This window comes from Thermobia domestica, chromosome 11 (genome assembly GCF_964235325.1).
Source record: "Thermobia domestica chromosome 11, izTheDome1.hap1.1, whole genome shotgun sequence".
Classification (NCBI taxonomy): Eukaryota; Metazoa; Arthropoda; class Insecta; order Zygentoma; family Lepismatidae; genus Thermobia; species Thermobia domestica.
The window spans coordinates 224,533,558-224,546,218 of record NC_137464.1 but is presented as its reverse complement, the minus strand read 5'-3'; the positions used below and the strand labels follow the sequence as shown (position 1 = coordinate 224,546,218).

The 12,661-nt window shown below is 35.7% G+C and overlaps 1 protein-coding gene and 1 long non-coding RNA gene across 2 annotated transcripts in view; one reads left to right on the top strand and one right to left on the bottom strand.

Moving 5' to 3' along the window:
- The window catches only part of stg1 (stargazin-like protein), a 706,566-nt gene that overhangs the window by 308,284 nt on the left and 385,621 nt on the right, over positions 1 to 12,661 (bottom strand). The window lies entirely within an intron of this gene.
- LOC145663755 (uncharacterized) lies at positions 990 to 11,268 on the top strand. Its single transcript, XR_014127261.1, has 3 exons — positions 990 to 1,164; positions 9,612 to 9,758; positions 10,776 to 11,268. It is a non-coding gene; the product is annotated as an uncharacterized LOC145663755 (long non-coding RNA).

The following is a 12,661-nucleotide window of genomic DNA, read 5'->3' as shown; positions in this document are numbered from 1 at the left end:
TTGCCGGAAATATTTTTTAAAATGTGTTTGGAGAACATTTAATGAAGTACAGGAAGCAGTGGCGTCGTTTTACTATATTAAAGTAAATGAAATATCCTGCACAATTTTCACATTTCCAGTAATAAAGTTAGCAAAGATTCACTCCACGAAACAAAATTGGAAATACGCCACTGACAGGACGTGCATTTTTAGAACGTTAGTAGGAAAATAATGTAAGGAAAATTTTCACAAATTGTAATGGAAATATTGTGTTGAATGTAATGTAATATGTTTTCAATGTTGAGAGCAGGGGTAAAAGTGGATCTGAAAAGTTGGGGGGGACGATAGGTAGCGGATGACGTCACACCGTTCCCCCTGCCTATCTTTGCCCATTGTATTTTTGTTTTTTTAGGAAATGGGGAGACGCCGTATATATTTTTTTGAGGTGGGGCGGCGTTCCCCCGCACTTTTACCACTAGTTGAGAGAGAAAATGTTTTCGAAGTAGCACTAAAAATGTTTTACATGCATGATAAAGAAAACAGAATAGGCCTATGAACAGAATAAAATGTTTTCCAACATGTCATTTACAATCTTTTCTATTGTTACAAGAAAACATAAAATATAATTTTTAAAATATTTCGAATACTTTAAAAATAATTTCGTTCGTAATATAAGAAATATTTTTAAAACGCCTATTAATTTTGTATGGAAATATTTTTGTTACCTTGTCCTGTAACTTAAATGAAATATTTTCGTGCAATATTTTAGAATTATTTCCAGAATATTTTATGGAATGTTGAATAAATTCTCTCACGAGAGTATCGTAGTAGCATTATTACCAATCATTATACTAATTATAGCAGCATCAACGAAATATATTTGTTAAAAATTTGAAATTTATGACATCCTGCCTTCGCATAGGCATTATGTGAGATTGCAAATTAGTATCGCTACATCAACCGTCATTTGTTTATCAGAAGTACCAGCATTCCTTGCGCGCTATGTTGAATTAAGACATGACAACATATATGAAGTTCATGTGAAACACTAATTCGAATATCATTTCACAGTTATACGTATTACATAATTAGGAAGAAGGCAACTGGAATTAAACTGTCGTGCCTATGAAAAAGGTGTCCAATTGGAGGCCGAAATGAAATGAAATGAACAGACAAGAAAAGTCGGTAAGTATAACGACTACATAAAATAATTTGGATATAGTATACGAGAGTGCCTCATCATTTAGCAAGGACTCACGAAGTGCAGTCTTTTAAGGATTATTCATTGAGGATATAGGAACTTGAAAATGAGGTAAAAATGCGACTTTCATTTAATTACTGAGTAATATAAAATAAAATATACGTCGGTTTGCGTCGCGTTTTATGGTATGCGAAGAATAATAATGTGCCCTTGTACGTAGTGTATGAGTATATGTGGGGGATTTGAAACACATATTGCATGTCACGTGCACGTGGATGCTTCTTACTACTTCTAAATGTAATAAAATCATTTTTATACGTAGTGCAACAGTAGGAAGTATCCACGCGCACAGATCATGAGGCACTGTTGTATACTATTACCAAAATACGTCACATGGCATAGATGAAATTCAAAAGGAGCGTCAGAAGTAATTGTCGAAAAAGTATAGTTACTCTTTTATGATTTGCGTATATATATATACGCTGCCGGATGTATGACGTAAAAGCTACAGTGCAAAAAATATAAATCAGTCTGTACTACGTGGCCACTAAAAAGCACCAATAGGCAGGGTTCTAGAACCTAAGTTCCTCTTTCCATTTATCTGTAATAAAGACAGAAATCAACGTGCCCTGCGGGGCTCTAACCCGCCTTCACTTGCTAACGCTCGCTCGGCAATACTATGTGAATTAAATATTTTACTTTGGTACAGAAAAAAATATCTTAACCTATATGGAGGACCTGTGTTCTAGAACCTTCCCGCACCGATACTATCTGAGTCAGAGCATTGCGAAGGTGGAGAACATCACGAGCGAGGTGATGCTTCCAAAGGGAAAAGATACGGGCAAGTCTTTACTTTAGGTAAGGCAGTGACAATAACCAATTGATCTGAACCGGTTCCTGCAGTAACAGTTCCTAAGAAGGAGAGAGAGAAAACGACGTGCCCTGCGGGGCTCTAACCCGCCTTCACTCGCTAACGCTCGGTCGGCAATACTATGTACTGACATAATATCACTACCATGCCCAAAGTAAAGAGTTACAAAAGATGCGTACATTACCATTTGTATGACAGGTTATAAAAATTCTGCGTGCAGTTTTACTTCTAGTGTGCCACTCGCAAGCAGTATCTCAGAAGTATTTTTCCGGGGACATTGCTCATGCTGTTCTAGTTATTATTGTAAACGTATTATTTTGGTCTGCTCCGGGGAGCCACTGCCCTCCCAAAAACAGGTCTGGAAGAAACACTGCTCGAAATACTTAGTGAAATATAGTTCTTTCTCTACTTTCCTTCTTGTTTTCTATTTAATGATTTTCGCCAAGAGACGTATAAATTTTTCACTTGGCATAGATAGAATTCAAGGGGACCGTTGAATTGTCGAAAAATTACAATTCTTTTACGATTTGCGTATTTATGTTGATTCCTGATGTGTGGATAAGAAGTACAGTACAAGAAATACAAACCAATCTAAAAAGCACGAATACGATCTAACCGAATCAGGGAGGGTGAAGGCGGGGGAGGGGGCAGGGGGGTGCTTCCGAAGGGAGTAGGCACGTACATTTCTATTTTGATGATGGGTTAATTGCGCGTATATTACTATTTTAATGACGTATTTACGATTTTTTTCAGGGTAGAAGGGCTTGGCTAACTTTCTTCTGCAAGGTAATTCATTTACTTTAATATAGTAAGAACAATTTCAAGGGGCTTAAGCCCGGAAGCCCCCGTTAAATACACCACTGGGCTATAATAATTCTGGGGCTCACTCGAGCAGACGTTTACACCGAGAACAAATTTTATAGATAAAATGTGATGTGAAATATTTTTCGTGAAGGAATGAGAGCGTTAATGTAAATATTTCTGTCATTGCACAGCTTATTGAAATGGATTTTGAATGCAAATAGGGTAGAAGTAAGCTACGGGAATTTGCGGTTTATACGTCAGTTGTGGACATTGCGATGGCCGTAATGTAAACATTTTTTTAAAAAGAATTATATAATAAAGAGAGAAGGATTATAAAGTTTCTGCAGTCATGGTATGGTGAAGCGCGTAAAATCAACTGCGCAAAGTGTGGAAAAGATTTGTTCAAGAAGAAAAATTCAGAACAGAGGTAATAGCCCTACATACACTATTTTCTGTTGTAAAGATAAGAAAGAAAGGCGGTGTAACACTCGTGTATTACCTGTGAAAGGTATATTTTCTTTTAAGGATCGAAATTAAGTGTTTCTAAAGATAAGAATAATTACAAATATTGTAAATGTTTTTCCACTATCCTCGTTTATGCGTACCCCCTTCCTTGTCACTGACGTGCGTGCTCGCTACGCTTTCGCTCGAGCCCACCTGCTGTGCTTCTGCCCTGACTCACTTAGATAGCATTCGTGTTTTTTTACTGGCCACCTAGCAGAAGTTGTTTCGCTTTTTCTTTTGGAGCTCCTCATTTAGTGCATAGGGGGACGCGGTTGCTCAGTGGTAGAGCGTTCACCTCCGGTGCTTGGGGTCCCTGGTTCGATCCAAGCTCGGGCTGTGTGGACTTTCTCGGGGTTCTCCCGTTTCCTCCCACTCTCTTCATGCCATCATTTCACTCATTTCTCATTATCACCGTCTCCTTTAGCCTAACCGGCATAATCGTAGGATGTTAAACTTAAGGATTTCTTTTCGTTTAGGCATGTTCTGCAAAAAGGAACCGAAAGATGGAAGAAATGCGTCAAAATTTGGTAAAACAGTCTGCTCTAGTATTGCCTAATTCTGCGTGCAGGTTTACTACTGGCGTGCCGCTCGAAATAATTGTTGAAAAATTATAATTCTTTCGCTAATTTTCTTATTGACTCTTGAATGGTTTGCGGCAGGCGACATGTAAATATTTCATTTGGCACATATAAAATAAAAGGGGACCATCAGACTAGATTTGCCGAAAGATTACAATTATTCTTTTGCGATTTGCGTATATATATATATATATATATATATATATATATATATATATATATATATATATATATATAGATAGATAGATAGATAGATAGATAGATAGATAGATATATGTGTGTATTGTATTCAGGGTTTGCCCAAGTGGGCTCAGCCCGGAAAAACCCACCTGGATTTTTGAGGTTTTCGTTAGTATATTATTGGTGCAATTAAGGTGATCACATTGGAAGTGATTCTTATTAGATTTTGGACTTTCCTTGGGCGAATTAGTTGCTTTCACGTTAAGATATACAACATTCAACGTAAGACCTTTATAAAGTTCTGAATGCATTAAAAAAGCCGTACCTTAGATTGAGATAATTATAGAACAAATTAATGTATGGATTGTGCTTATAGCCTATTTGAAGTAAAATATGCAATTTTATATTTTAGAAAATACTTTCCGTGAATAGTGTGCTCGCCCACTCCCCGACGTCGAAGGACATTATCCCTCATACATCTGATAGATTTAGGGCCATAGGTGCTGGTACTACTAGTAAATATGTAGTGTATTAAACAGTTTAGTTTAGTTATTTGTTGCTAGTTTTCAAATAAGCTTTCTGTAGAATCAACAGCAGCAATAGCATAAAAATTCGTGTCAAATTTAAGAATCTTAATGCTCTGAGTTTCGAAGAGTACGTAACGCTTACTATTTCAAGTGCTGCATTGAACCTTCGTACTAGTAGAAGTTTCGATGTACAGTAAAGAAAGCTTGCATTTTCGGAAAATAATAATAAACCTTGGAAAGAAGTGCTCGGGAAATTCCCGCAATTAAACGCACAAAGCATCGGAACTGAATACTTCAACAATAAAACTATTTGAAAAAAATGAAATAAAATCTTTGAGTTTTACGTCCCACGCTTATGCCTGTTAGGCTAAAGGAGACGGTGATTATGAGAAATGAATGAAATGGTGAAATGAACAAAGTGGGAGGAAAGGGAAGAACCCCGAGAAAACCCACGATCACGGTATTTGTCCACCAAAAAGTCGACACAGCGCGAGCTGGAATCGAACCAGGGACCCCAAGCACCGGAGGTGAACGCTCTACCACTGAGCCACCGCGCCCCTAATAAAATTATTTACTTTATGAAATATGAATTATACTGGGTGTTTCAAAACAACACTGACAACGTTTGGGAGATGATTCCTGACACCAAGATAAGACAAAAAGTATAGATCAACCTGGGTGCACAAGTGTTTCCTTTCGGACTTATGAAAAGATGAACTTTAATGGTGTATAGCGCCAAAACTATGGGACCTACCGTAGTCGTGTCGAGACTTCACTTAGGAACAAAAATGTGCACTATAGAAAAATACAGGTTTCAGACTCCTGCGGTACTCACCAACTACCTCTTTTTCATGTTTTCGGCAGCTTATAACTCCGAAAGGAAGCATTTGTTCATCTAGGTTGATCTATACTTTTGTCTTATCTTGGTGTCAGGTATCACCTCCCAAGCGTTGTCGGTGTTGTTTTGAAACACTCTGCATATATATTAATTGTTTTAAATTAATTTTCTGGGAGTACGGTCTTGCAACAAGTGCTCGGAAAATTCCCGTAATTGAACGCACAAAGTATCGGAAGTGAACTTAAAAAAAAAAAAAAACATTTATTTTACGCGAGAAAATATTTAATTTTATTTTAAGACATTTTGAAACATTTATTTTATAAAACATGAGTTATAGATTGAGTTGTTCTAAATTAAATTAATATATTTGGTGTTCATATTTGGCGAATGTCACTGAGGGTATTGGGCTGAGTCGTTCTACATTTGTTCGTTCGTCTGCCTGTACCACACATACAACAGGGTACCACTTTCCGTCTTTTAAGTTTAAATTTTCAGGTTACGAGACACACTAAATCTCCTGTACAGATTTTGGCGACATACTAACCTAAAATTTCAAAATAGTTGGTATCCACGCCGCAGTTTTCTGTTTTTCAAGTTGAAATTTCAGAGTAGAAGCACAAGACACTCTACATAAACTGTATATATTTTGGCGGCGATCCAACGTAAAATTTCAAAATGACAGTCATTTTTCAAGACAGCAGTGAATAGAAAATCATTGCAAGTTGTGACAATCATAATCTTGAAATATAAATCACATTTTAGCACTTTTACCCCAAAGGCATTGGAATACTTAAAAAAAACTCAATTAAACCCGAAAATACCCGAAGACCCCCATATGGGCCCAGGTGGGTTGGGCTTTTTTCAAAAAAAGCCGGGGTTTTCAAACCCTGATTGTATTGTATTTATTTTTACCCGTTTTCATACAAATTATTCACAACGTGAACGTATGAGTTGGACACGTCGCAAGAACATTGAATGTGTACGTATTTATACATTTAAATCTACCTGTATTGAATAGTTTTGAATTGTATCTCTATATCTTCCAAAATGTGGTGCGCCAAAAGTAAACCAGCACCTAAAATTTAAAGGTCTGAGTGACGACTAATTGATCCTCGCACAAGCCAAGCCGATTAACTTAAAAACTTGAAATTTGGACAGTACATAGGATTTGTGACATGGTACCACTAAGGAAGATTTTTTGGTAATTCTACGGGAAAGGGGCAATAAAGGGTGGGAAGTACTTTAATAAGGTGGCCATATCTCTGAATCTCGCAGGCTTAGATGCTTGAAGTTTTATTTGGACTTCTCATTTAAAATAATTTGATACGTTTTTAAAGGTTTTTTGATATTTTAGTAAAAATGGGAAGATAAGAGGGGAAAATGAAAAACAGGAGATGGGTTTGCAATTATTGTAATCAAATGTCGATATCCCGGAACATTTGAAGGTTAGGAACATGGAGTTTGGACTCATCATTTAACATAATTAGACACGTATTTCAATTTTTTTTAAAAATTATTGTATATATACTTTTTGACACAACTTAGAATGGAAGAAAAAGGGCAGATACGCGGAAAGGGGTGAAAGCATTTTAATAAGATGGCCACATCTCCGAATCCCTTAAGCTTAAAAACTTGATGCTTTGTATTTAGTCTCCTCATTCAAAATAATTTGTACGTGCTTCACTGATTTTTGATATTTTAGTAAAAATTTGAAGAAAAGAGGGTCAAAGGAAAAAAAAATTGGTTTGAAGGTTAGAAACATGGAATTTTGTATTTGGACTTCTAATTTAAAATAATTAGATACATAATTAAACTTTCTTTTTTAAATATATGTCCTAGAAGGAAAGAAGTAGGGCGCTGACGGCGATGGAGGGAGAATGGAGCTGGTAAAAATTAGTAGACACGTGTCCAAGAGTTTTTGAAAATTCCATATATTAGAGTGAAAAGGGCTTAATTGTTGGTCTGACAGCGAAACGAGTACGTTTAGAGCTAGTTGAAACGTTTAGAAAGTACGTAGTTCAGCTCTGCTGCATGGGGTCCTTGGTTCGATCCCAGCTCGCGCCAAGTGGGCTTTGTGGTAGACAAACCGTGTGCGTGTGTTTTCTCGGGGCTGTCCCGTTTCGTCCCACTTACTTCATTCCACTATTTCATTCATTTTTCATCATCAGCGTCTCACTTAACCTCGATGCATAATCGTGGGACGTTAAACTAAATGTTTCATTTCATCTTAATTTCCATGTAAAAGTACCTGCTTCTTGAGTCATACATAATATTTTCAATCCGTGAACAATGCTAAACTAGTGTATTAATATAGGTTGCTGACGTTATAGTGCCTACAATTCTGATATTTATGATGTGGTGGACAAACACCGTGTGCGTGGGTTTTCTCGGGGTTCTCCCGTTTCCTCCCACTTTCTTCATTCCACCATTTCATTCATCTCTCATCATCACCGTCTCCTTTAGCCTAACCGGCATAATCGTGGAACGTAACACTCAAAAATTTCATTTTTTTCTGATGTTTATGAATTCTGATAGAACAACTTCGTGTAGGCTTTGCTTTGGAAGTAATTTGGAAAGACGTGACTTGTTCAATGCATGCCGGAAAGTATCTCTCATCCATGTTGAAGTTCGCGAATAGTTTGTGTTTTCTGCATTACTACTCCCTGAATACAGCGTGCGTGTAAAGTCAGTTCTTATTTGTAACAATGTATATTTCTAAAAGTAAACAACCTATCACAGTTTTATTTTCATCGAATACATTATTAGAGTGTACCATTTGGTTAAGTTAAATTTCAACGTATACACCCGCATTTTTCACAAATTCTAAAATGTTAACAGTATTACACGCCAGCTAAAGCTGATGCTAGTTTCTAGGATAATCTAGATTAAAAATAGGTATTGACTTTACAACCACCGTGTATATTCTGAAACTGTTAAATTATTCCTTGTCTTCCTGTAGATTTCGTAATATTTTTATAGATACGTTGCTTTCATCAATTCCTAATTTACAACTGCATGGTTAGCTGGTTTAAACAAAACAAAACAAAAACAAAAAAAAAACTTTAAATCATGTGAACTTCATGGTGACGTCTTTACATATCGCACCATCTGCATTACGTTTATCTACTTTTCACCTTTTAATCAAAGGGTCCCGTGTTCAATTCTCGGTCGAACCACAACCCAACCCATTCAAGGTGTCCTTTAAGCGAAAGTCTTCTCCGTGATAACCTTGGTATTTCATAAGGATGTTAAGCCTAAACATACGAAACGAAACCAAATTATATATTTCTACTTGAATGAATGTCTGTTGTTTTATAAAGAAGCCAAGGTTGCTTAAATATATTGATAGAAATTGGCAAAATGTATCAACTGCCTACGTAGCTTCCAACATCAGCTTGGATTCGACTTTGTTTTAATTTTGTTGAATGTTATCTACATAACAAATTTGTAATTAATATGATACGTTGACCTTAAAATTTAACATACAAACACATTTAAACTAATAACAGAATTTTCCCAGTGGCTAAGGCGGGAGTTTCCCGATTTATATGTAATTCTGTATAATGTTTTTACTTGTGTAACTGCTTATCTTTTTGTAATTCTGAAATGACTCTTGACAATTATATTAACAACTAGGCCTATGTAAAGATCAGTACAACGTATTTTTATCAGGAGTCCGTGAATGAGTCGGCAATCTCATTTGTGACCAATTAGTCCCGGTTTCCTGTCGAAATAGACAATTTCTCTTGGATGTAAACCGAGAAACGGTTTGGATTCCCTTCCAGCATAACCTTGTTGTTGCATAATAACACCAAGACGAAACAAACTAATTTCTGTCCATATCTAATATAAATACATAGAGTAAATTATTTAAACAAAAAAACTTTTTTTTTCAATAAAAACCATGGTTTTTGCCAAATCTGTACAACTGCTTGAAAATTAGTATGTAACTTTCTTTTATTGGAAAAACGAAACGTCAGTGCAAATATTAATTTTTGAGGATGCGCCAATTGCAACTGACTCTGTGACACCGTCGTCTAAAATCAATGTAATTTGTTTAAGGGCATCAGTTGTATGCTCTAAATTTCCATTACTATTACTTGAGTGCTTAGTGTGTATTTCGTTACAGGTCTAAGAAATGAAAAACTTGGAGGTCACAGCTCAGAAGCCATCACATGAAACATCATGAAAAAGAGAAGTGTAATAGCTGAGCAATTTAGTTGGCACGGTGCAAAAGGAAACAGCTTTCACTCATTAATCACTAACACAATAATAGGTAAGAAACTCTCCCTACTGTTCTTTAATTTCATTTTCAGAGTGGAAAAAAATTATAGAAGTTGTCATTTGAAGAGGGATACACTATGTTTAAATTCTTGTAAAAAAGGAAAAACTTTCTGGTGCCCTTTTTATTTTTTTTCGCTTTAAATACATACTATTGTGCCATGGATACTTCTCAGAATCATCTTCCTAAACTTTTATTTTTCAAAAGCATGTACTACAAGCGCTGTTATAACATTTAAAACACTTTGAAAATCCTTATTTTAGCAAAATGTGCAATTTTCCCATCTTCAAGTGACATGTTACATTTAAGTGTCCGTGGAAGAGAGAGCTGAATATGTATAGAGTATATTTCATCCTTTTACTGAATTGTTCTGTCATGGTAGTTTTCTTGAGCATTTCATGATTCATTCCTACATTCGCGATTTTTTGTATTCTTTGCAATGCAACGTTAACAAAATTATTCATTTGTATAAGGTAAAGTAGTATGTATGGCCTGCTCCGTGGGGAAAGAAATCGAGCACGGTAGCGGTCATCAAGGCCTTAGTAACCACCTCGGCATTCACCTGGTGCGACTGAGGGAAAAAGAATGATCGGGTCCAGATATGATATCAGAGCCTCCAGAATGAGACGCTAGTTCTTCATCAACTCAAATGCTGCCCACATGTTTTCAATTTTTTTTATTTTTATTTTTATTTTTTTAAATATTAGGTTTAATATTTATAAGATGCTATACTTTTTAAAAATAAATGTGTGACCGCTTCAACATGTTACAACGTCCGTAAGTAAGCTACAGTCTGAGGTATGTCACTTTCAGCTGTAGCTGTTGTCTTCCTTGCCGTTTACATTTTCTTCAGGATTTTACTTTTGTAACACAATATTGTCTTCACAAGCTGCTGTAGGTCCTACACAAACATTTTAAATATTTTTGTAAGTTTAAGATGTAAAAATTAATCTTTAATCATTCCTTGCTGTTATTATGTTATTAAACACTGCCTATTATTTTTATTTTCAGAAATTGTGTAACACAAGAGAAACGTAACTAACGATGAGATCGCGTAGATTATTGGGATATGGCTTCAGCATGACATACAGGGACGAATAAGAAGATCAGTTAAGAATTCAGCTGCAGTTCCACAGAACTTTAACTGACAATTCACAGCATCGAAATTATAGTTAGTTGTGGTAATCAAAAGTGACGTTATAAAGAAGCAAATATATATATATATGGTTATTCAGCAATGTGATATTTCTTGAAAATACAAAAAGTGACATTTCGTGAAAAGATCTATTGCCCATGCGGCGTAGATTTGTAGAACATATTTTCAGTAAATATTGTTGTTGATTTTTATTTAATTAGTGTCAGTGACATAATTTTCCTTAACAAGTGTTTAGAAGTTAAAATGTGAATTTCTGATATTTGAGAAGATTGTTCTTAATGTATAGAAACAAATAATACGAGCAGCATGAAGATGCTGCTGAAGAGAATTTAAATAAATAAAGCCAGAATAGTGTACGTTTATATTTTTATTTAGCTACTAACCGATATAAACTGATATATATGTATATTTATTATAGTGGACAGTGTAAATTATAACTACATAATGTTAGCTTGCTCTCATAATAAGCTGCTTTATTATTATTATTATTATTATTATTATTATTATTATTATTATTATTATTATTATTATTATTATTATTATTATTATTATTATTATTATTAACTCAATCTTATTTACACACAGAATGCTTCTGGGTGTTCCACTGCTACTACTGGTATGTGGCCACGCCGTCTATGTATGTTAGGGTGTCTTATGTGATGTTGCGAGGTTCAGACTGCAAATTAGAGCCTTCACAATCATCGCGTGCCAGTTTTCAAAGCGGCTATATTGGATTTATTATTTTCAAGATAGGAAAAGGATTGCCAACAATTGTTTCTTGAAATGGATGTCTAAACTTCAATCCTTTTTCGTATTAAAAAAAAATCCAATACAGCCGCTTTCAAAACGGACAGGCGTCGATTGTGAACACACTGATATGCAGTTTGAATCTCGCAAGTCACATAAGACCCCCCAACATATATACACGGCGTGGCCACATACCAGTAGTACCAGGGAAACACCCAGAAATATTCTGTGTGTAAATAAGATTTTGAGTTAAAAAAAATGCTTAAAATTATGAGAGCAAGCTAACATTATGTAGTTACAATTTACACTGTTTATTATTATTATTATTATTTTATTTTGTTTTTATTTATTTATTTATTTATTTATTTTTGTCAGTGTAGACCGCTATGGTTCCTCGTCATGAAGACAGAGTGAGGCAAAGATGTCTAAGCAGGTAAAATTGTACAGAAGAATCTTATGTTTTCTTCCAGCTGCTATGTCACAGCCTGGCCGCCTTGTTTTCAACCCACTATTTGTTCCCAGCAAGAAGCCGTCATATATGCAGAGTGACGCAAAAGTCCGGAGCCCATAGGCCAACTCGGTTACTATTGCAGGTATGGAAACAAGGTAACACAAGGACTCTTTTAAATTCCAGCAACACTTTGTTTTTGTACTAGTGTACCGCTCAATAAAGAAAATGCGTTACCATACATCATGTCGGGCTACACGAATGAAAGAATGTGTGGTTTGAAATTAGCTACACCGAGAAGGATTGAAAGGAGACACAGTGAAGGATAAACATGCAAATGCAGTATCCACGCCAGTGGCGTAGCAACCACGGTGTTGGGGGCGGGAGCAGATACGAAGGACGCGAAATTTGGTCTTGCACTATATTTTTCATTGTGTCTTTCCGTTCCCTTTGGTCCAAATAATTTCAAACCACACTTTCTTTCATTCAGTGTTGTCCAACAGTGGCAGCGTTGTACTTTTCGTTATTATTGGGCAGTATACTAAT